Raw genomic sequence first — 8,909 nt, forward strand, 5'->3', positions numbered from 1 at the left:
CCCAAGGTGCTCAGCTGGGGCAGACATGGAGGGATTTTTCCTTGTGTGAACAAGTCAGAGTCAGGAGGAAATTTTCCTCAGCTTTCAGGAAATGTTGCAGTCTGTGCTTGTATAAATCCACATTTTTTTTTTTGAGGGGCTGAACACATGATAACCCTGTGACTGCCACAGCACCGTGCACTTCAGCCGTCGCATGGCCAATACAGTGCAGTTTTGTGGGTGCCTGCTGACACCAGCTGGAAAGGAGAGCCTATGGCAGCCCCACCAGCTTGCTGAAAGCAGGATTTCAACCCAAAATGGCATTTCCTGCTAACCTGCACTACACCAGGACATGGTAATCCAACACACAGGAGGGCTTGAGGGCATCAAGGCAGCAGCCAAAGTCTTCCTGCAGGCAGCCCGGGGCACTGCTGTCCTTGGGGACCTGGGAAACCTGCAGGGTCTGGTTTTGGGTGTCCCTACATGGCTGAGGGAGAGAACTTTGGTCCCTCAAAGGCTTTGAGGGAATACTTTGGTGCAATAAGCCTCAGAAAGGGCCCTCACTCACTCAAGATGCCCAGCAGTTCCCCACGGGGTTTCACCAGGCCCAGGTGGTGGCAAGGCCACATGTGAACCCCTGGCAAGGGCAGGGATTTTGCAGCCCCACAGAGCTCACCATGAGCCTGGGTTTGAGGATGCCCATGGCCTCATGTCACGCTTAACCACAGCACCAAAAGCTTGTGCCACATGCCTGGTCTCCAGGCTGTCACTCTCCAGGTGTCAGCTGAAGTGACACGGCCTCCTACAGAGATTTTTGTTACCAGGTTGCACGGCAGATCCCATCAGGGCCAGCAAAGCTTCCTATTCGAAGAGCTTGGACTTTTTTTTTTATTTTTTAAAGCAGCTCTTTGCTTTATTTGCAGAGCTGAAGTCTTTTCAGGACCCTAAGGCAAATCGCGCCTCAGATGGTGGATCCTGGTTTTGCAGAGGAAGCAAATAAACATCAAAATGACACGCACCAAGTTTTCCACACTTCATTACAGATACAGGCACGTGCGCGGAATAGATTTAAAACGTACAGAAGCAGAAAAATGCAGAAGTGCAGCTTTCAGCCGATGAATGTTTTACGCAGGGAATGTGCCCGCTAAGTAGATACTTCCTCTTGTGTGAATAAAAAGGGATGTTACTCTAAATATAGTATTTTAGAGTGATTTTGCAGTATTAACATTGTGAATATTAAATAAGTATTGACTATCTAGTTGATATATGTACTATGTATGTTGACCTACTGTACCCACACAATCGGAATGTAGCTGAAGAGCACATGGTTCCACACTGCTCCTGGAAAGTTTTTTCTTCTGTAGGCCGGCCACCACCTCCCTGTGTGGCCCGGTTATTTTGGGAGAGGATGGGTGGACTGGCATGGAGACGCCTGTCTTTGAAATCCTCCGCCGTGTTTTACAGGAAAGGATCGCAGGTATGCAGGATGCGGGAGGAGGCTGGACACAGGCAAGCGAGAGCGGAGCGCCGGGAATGTGGCGGCCGGAGCTTTTAGGACAAAGCAAGGGACAAGGACAAAGCGAGGGGACAGCAAACACTGACGGCAATGGTTAAGATAACCATTCAGACCTCAGAAATACTGCTGCAGTAAAATCAAACCATGGAGTGAAATGCTAGCAGACAGATCTGCAAATGAAAAAAACAACACGTCCTGTTTTGTTACTTTGCCAGGCCGCCGTGCACCTCCCTGCACTGCTGCAGAAGGAAACATAAAGCAAAGCACGTTAAAAACAATCACCCCAACATTTTAGAAGTTATTCGAGCAGGGGAAAAGCCAAGGAAGGTGAAGTTATTTCTCACCAGCTGGGAAAAACAAGGCCGCAATTGCCAAGACACTGCCCTCTGCATTCCTCATGCCGGGTCCTGAGTTCCCAACGCTGCTTCAGTATTTTATGACTTTTATGGCTGATTTTGTTTTGATTTTATGGCTGCACAGGCATGCTCAACCATCTGACCCTACAAATGGACGGGCTGGCTTTAGGAACCCGCTGCTTGTGTGCTTGCAAAGGGAAAAACCCTGCACGGTGTGGGGCACCAGCGCCCCAAAACCCAACCGGCTCCGGCAGGGCTGGGTCGCAGCTGCGGGCAAGGAAGGAGCGGCTGCAGGCGGCAGGAAAGCGGATGGGGAGCTGGGGAAAGGGGGATAAAAAGGAGGAAACCCCTGACCAGAGGTCACTGCTGACGGCCGTGCCCAGGGCACGCAGCTCGGCCACTTCTGGTCCGGAAACGGCGCCGGGAGGCCCAGCGGAGGAGAGCCAGGGCGGGAGAAAAGCAGCCTCGGAGCATGCCTGAGGTCACGACACTTGACCCGTTCGCTTCGCTTCCTCTTTGAAACCTGATTATGTCTATTTTTAGGCCCGTGCTCTGGGAAGGAGGGGGCCGGGGTGGCTGGACCCTGCTCGGCCGTGCGGCTGGCCTGGCGTCCATCCCCTGCGGGTGCCCCCCGTTGCATGCTGAGCATCTCCGGGCCCGGGGGCACTTCTGGACCGGCGGCCATCTCATGCTGGTTCGTTGGGCTTCAGTCCTTGTGACCATCACAGGTTTTCAGGGAAATGCAAAATCACATCCTAAAGGGACCCTTCAAACCCAAGAAAGTGCTGTTTGCCCTCCCTGACATGACAGAGTCTCTCTCTGGCTCTTTCTCTCCATCCTTATTTTTCTTTTAAAGCACGGGTTATTCTGTCTGCCCGGGACCTGGCATCACCCATGCAGTAGCACCTCCCAAACACATTCATCAAAAAAAAAAAAACCCTCACAAATCACAGTTCTGCAATCTAACACAACATTTACATGTTATTTAACATGCTCCTAACACATGCACATGGACACACAAACACACACAAAGCTTTCTGCTTTTTCTTTTCTTTTTTTTTTTTAAAAAAAAAAAAGGACAAGGGTATGGTCAACCAATTCTCTTGGCTGCTTAGCAACAGGCAATTGAGACTGCCTATCAATTCTCAGTTTATAATAACCTGAGGCAGACCTAGATTTTTGTTTTCCCTTGAGCTTTTGTCTTCCCGTCCCTCCGTAATAAATACCAGAAATCTACGGGCAGCGTGTGTCAGAGACGCCCCGGTGGAATATCTTTCATCGCACTCGCTGGGCTGCTGCTCCAGCAGGACACAGCTCTGGTCTCAAGTGCCATTCCCTTTGTTAAAGCATTTGAAAGGTTCATTCTGCACTGGACCTCTAAGTAGATTTATGTTCAACATAGATAAATAAATGTTAAAAATAAGCATTTTCTGCTTTGTATTAAAAAAAAAATAAAAAAAATAGACTCAAAGAGTTTATCCATAGAGGCAGACTGAACACAATCCTCAATCACCAGGATATACAGATAATCCAGGTATTTCTCTTTTTGATTGCACCATAAAAAGAGTCAGAATATAACTCATTTTACCAGCTAATGAAGCCTTGCTGGTCCCTAGGCAGTGTCCCCACAGCTGGAGCTGGTGGGGCTGGTCTGGGTGTGCTCCTGGGCAATGCAGCGGTGGTGGCAGGCAAAGGCAGGAGGAGCAACAAGGAACACTTTGCCGCCTGTGTTGGCCCCAAACTGAGCTGAATTTGGTCCGCACTCTCTGCTAGCAGGTAGAAAATAAAAGCTTAAATCATAAAAGACCCCCAGTTCAACCCTCCTGGTGAGCCAGGTGCTCGTGGGGATGGTGAGAAGCTCTGTCCTGCAGATGGATGCTGATCATTGCCTGCTCTCTGCTGTACCCTGTAGGGCCAAGGGCTGCTACTCCTCAGAGCTCACAGCCCGAATGATGGCCAGAAACCCAATGGCTTTGCTTCCTTGATCGTTGTGTACAGATCAATGGGTACTTCAAACGCTGGGTCATGCTCTCCCCAGAGGCGACAGAGGTGAAAGATGAGGGAGACTCGGAAATCCAATAATATGCATGAATCTCCTCCCACAAGGACCAGACTGAAGGATCATCAAAACCTTCCCCTCGCAGCAAGAACAGAGGGGAGGACCAAGGTTTTTGAGCCATTTGCAAAGCTGAAAGGGACTAAGTGTGGTCAGGAATATTGAAAACTCCCTCCCAATTTGAAAAGATACACATGGGAAGTGGGAGGACTGTGTGGGCAGCAGGTCATCATGAACCATGCTGACTTCTAACATGAATCTGGAAAGTATGGGGTCTACAAACTCAGAGCTTTTTCCAGAAATACAGTGGGGGCAGGCGCCCTGGCACTAGAAAGCAACAAACATCATGTTTGCTGAGGAGAAAAAAACACAGAGGTCATCTAAGGTGTATGCAGAAGTTACCCTGTGCACGTGTTCCTCTGGGTCACAAACTCAAGCAAGGCATGGTCACTGCAGCCAGGCTGCCTCCAATCTTAACCTCTTTAATGAGTTCATCTGCACCAGGCCCAGTAGCATTTGTCCTCAGGTTGGTTTGTCCTGGAAGTTATCCTCAATGCATCCTAGGAGTTTCCTGGATTGCGTACAGCTTGCTGTGTAGCTTTTCCAGCAGATGCCTGGGTGGTTGAAGATGAGGATGAAGGCACACGAGTGCAATGCTTCTTGTAGCTGAAGCAAGAAGGCCTCAAGAAGCTCTGAGCTCCCAGCTCCTCCAGCTTAAAAGCTGGGAGCTTGCCAGGAGGCGATGCTCTGGGGGAAGCACAGCACAGCCCCTGCCACCTCCTGCTTCTCTTTACGTCCCCTTGGGCTGCACAGCCTGTGCATTATCACCTTGCCGCTATTGATCTGCAGATGCTGTGGTGAAGGAGGTGGATAAAAGCAAATCCACAGGAGAAATGAAACGCCAGCTGTGCCAGCCTCCACATCTGCCTCCAGTGGCCTGAGGCTCACCCCGGCAGCACCCTGCATCGACCCAGCCCTCCTGCCTCCTTCCTGATGGAGACCCCACTGATCCGTGCTCCCCCAGGCCAGCACTAAGATGTCACCAGGCTGTCACCTCGTGGCACCGGGAGAGGAGCAGGCCAGCAGCAGCAGGGCTGCAGTTCAGCTGGGTTTGGACGCATCAGCTTTCAGCTGAACACCGAGCAAATAGCCAGAGGAGATGTAAAGGGAGGGGGCTCTGCAGGCTGAACTCTGCTCTCGTGGCAGCAGCTATGGCAATGTGAACAGCAAGGCCCTTTTCCAGCAGCCCTGCAGGAAAGCTGCACTGAAGCACTAAGGGCCAGGGTCAAGTGACAGTGGAGTTTCCTAATGACGATACTTGCCTGCGCAGGGGGAGCTCACTGGTGTGAAGTTCAGGGCACAACGCTCTCCTCTGAACCTTGTTGTAGTTGGGAGGGAAAGGTCACTTTTGGAGAAAGTCCAGTAATAAGTGTGCTGAGAATTGCACAGATCTGTGCACCCCCTCCATTAGGGCAGTAAAATCACAGGGAAAAGAGAAAGCGCTGCCCTACAAAATAAGAGGTTAAAAAAATAGATATATTTCAGAAAACTTGTGCATCAGATCTGCTTGTAGCAGGAGTTACAGATCTTTTAGATTAAAAATGAAATCTTCAAAGAGAAATCCAGGATATTTGGTGTTGTACTGTTTGAGCAGAGATTGCTGAATGCGAAGCATCCAGCGGGGATCGCAGCAGCACTGCACTCTAATGCCACGCTCGAGGAATGGGGAAGTATTTTAAAACACATCGGCTGTGGTGTAAATCAAACACCTTCACTGAAGCCACATAAGGGCTCATCTATGCAAAAAATACAGCATTTTAAGCGTACATGTAACTTCTGATAACTCTGGTGCAGTTCTGGCTGGGAACAGTATTAGAGCAGTTAACGCTTTTTCAGCTTAGTTATGACAAAACGTATATGTTTAAGGAAATACAGCAACAAAAAAGAAATACTAGAGTGAGTATCCAAACAAAGTTTCACTGGTTTGGCTATCCTGAATTCAACCCTGGCTCTCAAAACCTTTTTTTGCCAGATAAACTCTTCCTATAGAGCCCTTTACACCTGTACCTCCGGCAAACCAGGTGGAACGAGGCCCTTACCCAGGGTGAAGAAGCAGCTCCGTAATTAAAGTTTCCTTGAGGAAAACAGGTTTTCTTTTTAAAGCAGTCTCAACAACAACAGGATCTAAACCAGAACAACACCGAAGATAGAAGAAACGCAATTAGCAGTGCAGAGAGACAAGGAAATGGCTCTAGTGCGCAAGAAAATGATTCATAACGCTGCTGGGTAATTTGTGCTGGGCTATTTATTATGCTCACACACATGGTGATATATTAAAATTCTTGTTGGCAAAACGTCCTTTCAAAATTAAATGATGCTTTAGCCTCACCACCAGGATTTTTCTCGTCCCAAGTCATGTTTGTAATAAACTTTATTAAATGTGATAAAATATTACACAGTTCAAACAGAGAAACCCAATGGGGAAATCATGTCCATTTCTGTGAAACTAAGTAGTGGAGCTTTGTTGCTGGCATTAGGAGAACAGCTTTGTGCTTTGCTAGAGATATGTTCTAGAAAATCCCCATAGTTCTCCATGAATAATTGAAGACAATATATAACCGAGATGCTTGTTTGCTACCTCCAGAGTTGGATCCTCAAGGACCATTAAATTAATTTTTAATAACATAGGCTACGGCTAAAGTTACGGGACACGAAATTTCACTCTAAATATGTTCATCGTAAAAAATAAAATTAAATTAAATCTCAAGGTTGCAACCTGTGTAGCAGGAGGTTTACAATGACTAATAAAGCAGAAAGGGAGACATTAGGAGAGCTTACTGTTACTCCAATTTGTTTCTCACATCTCATTTGTTATGCCTTAGGTAAGAGGGACGCCTCTACAGACTTTACTCCACAACTTTAACAGTATGCAGCACGATTGTAACGCTCACATTTTCCAGTCCTCTTCACTTACACAGTCCCTTTTTAATTTTTTTCCCCCCCCAGAAGCAAGGAATCGTGCAGACCTTTCAAGTGTGCCGGGCACCTGCCCGATCCCATCCGTGTTGGTTATTTGTCATACACGGGCAGCGACAAGGCAATTTCTGCCAGCGCCTCGGGGCGATGCTGCAAACGTTTCAGAAATTCATTAACCGAGAAGAACTCGCTGTAATAAATTGTCTGCAGAATAAATTTGCACAGAACAAAATAATCATTAGGAAACCCGGCCCACTTGAAGTAGTCGCTAACTGCACCTAGGCTGCCATTAATCGCTGCATAATAGCATTTCACCTAGTATTAACTCTACCCTCAAGAAAGGCTGGTTTATCTTTGGAAAGAAAGGTAATAAAGCAAAGTAACAAGGAAAAATGTATCTTCAGAACAAAAAGAGAACTTTTCAAACATCCTGTGTCACGGAGAAATCACCATTTCTACAGATTCTCTCTAGAGATGTATTTAAACGCAAGCACATTTTGTAAAGCTGTGGTGGAGTTTTCTGACGTTATTTGGGCATGAGGTTTTAAGGCTCAGGATGACAGCCTGTACCCAGAGCTGCTTTTATTTCACCAGAAGCAGAAAGCAGCTCTGGAAGCTGTAATTTTTCAATGATCTTTGTTCCAGGCGATGGTCCCTGTTCACTCAAGACAGAGAAGCCTTTGCCCAGGAGCACCGGTGCTGAAGGAGGCAAATGGAGGGGAGAGGAAGGAGCAAGACAGAGACGTGCTCAGCACCGAATCCCTTCCACTCTATTCTTAAACACTGTTCTGTTTGGACACGGATATTTAGAGTAATCTCGTCCATTATCAATACCTCCCAAGAATAATCTTCTGAGGGAGAAAATCAGCAGCCACTCACCTGGTCAGAGCTGTGCTGCTTTTCTCCAGAAGGAATTTCTAGAACCCATACAGCGAGTTTGTTATATGCTCTTAGTGCTTTACTTGATAAGAGAGGAGCTTTTCAGAAGTGACCTTTGAAATTAAGACATATTTAAGTTTTAAGGCTTCTGAGAGAGATCTGTGAGGACTTGTTCGAGACATTTGAAGATACCTCCAAAGGCAGTAAGGTCTCCATGGCTGCTAGAGGGCTGGTCACTCAGGTAGCATCACCAAGAACAACCACGTTTCTTTGGAAAGCCCTACCTATAGCACATGGTCCCATGGCCAACCAGTGACCAGATGAATGGAGATTACTAGGCAAGAGGAGGGAAATGTATATATGGCAACACACAGATAAAAGCTTGATTCAATTATCACTAGATATAATCTGGGATGAATTCATCTATTAGTGATTTTATTGATGTTTCTTAAAACGTTTGTAGTTTCTATCTATTTTCATGCCATGTCTTTCTCAACTTATTATGTACCTATATCTTTAATTTAAATAATGCCTCATACCAACACTTTGAGTAGAAGCTTTAAGTAGTTTTTAGAAGTCTCTCGTCCAGATGTGTATTAGGCTGATGAATTTACAGAATGTAAATAATTTGTTGGAGATGGATCTGGTCTCAGCCAAAAATCTGGTGTCCGCAGGGCCTTTTGGTCCACCCCCTTTTCACCATTCCAAAATTGATATAGGGGATTTCTGGCCAAAACCAGAAGGCATGTACATCCCGATTTACAGCACAGATTATTTTTACTCCAAAGTCTGTCATATCAGGACAGCAGAGATCTGGACAGTAATAACACATTTGCAAACATACAGGCTTTTAAAGTTTGATTCATTCATTTGATTTTTGATTAAATAATTTGATTTTTCTGGTAACACAGGGTGTAAGAGCTCTTAGACTGTTCCAGGCATCAGACGAATACAATCCAAGACAAGATTCCCTCTTGCTAAAAGCTTTGTAAACTGGTTAGTCATATTTAAATTAAAGCTTCGTGACCTTTACAGAAAGGTCTCACCAGCTCAAAGATTAAACGGAGAAGGATATGCACGTGATCATGCAATGCACCAACTGCCCTGTCTTTAAATACCACCTGTTGGAGGGATTGTCCGTTTTGAT

This window comes from Anas acuta, chromosome 2 (assembly GCF_963932015.1).
Source record: "Anas acuta chromosome 2, bAnaAcu1.1, whole genome shotgun sequence".
NCBI lineage: Eukaryota > Metazoa > Chordata > Aves > Anseriformes > Anatidae > Anas > Anas acuta.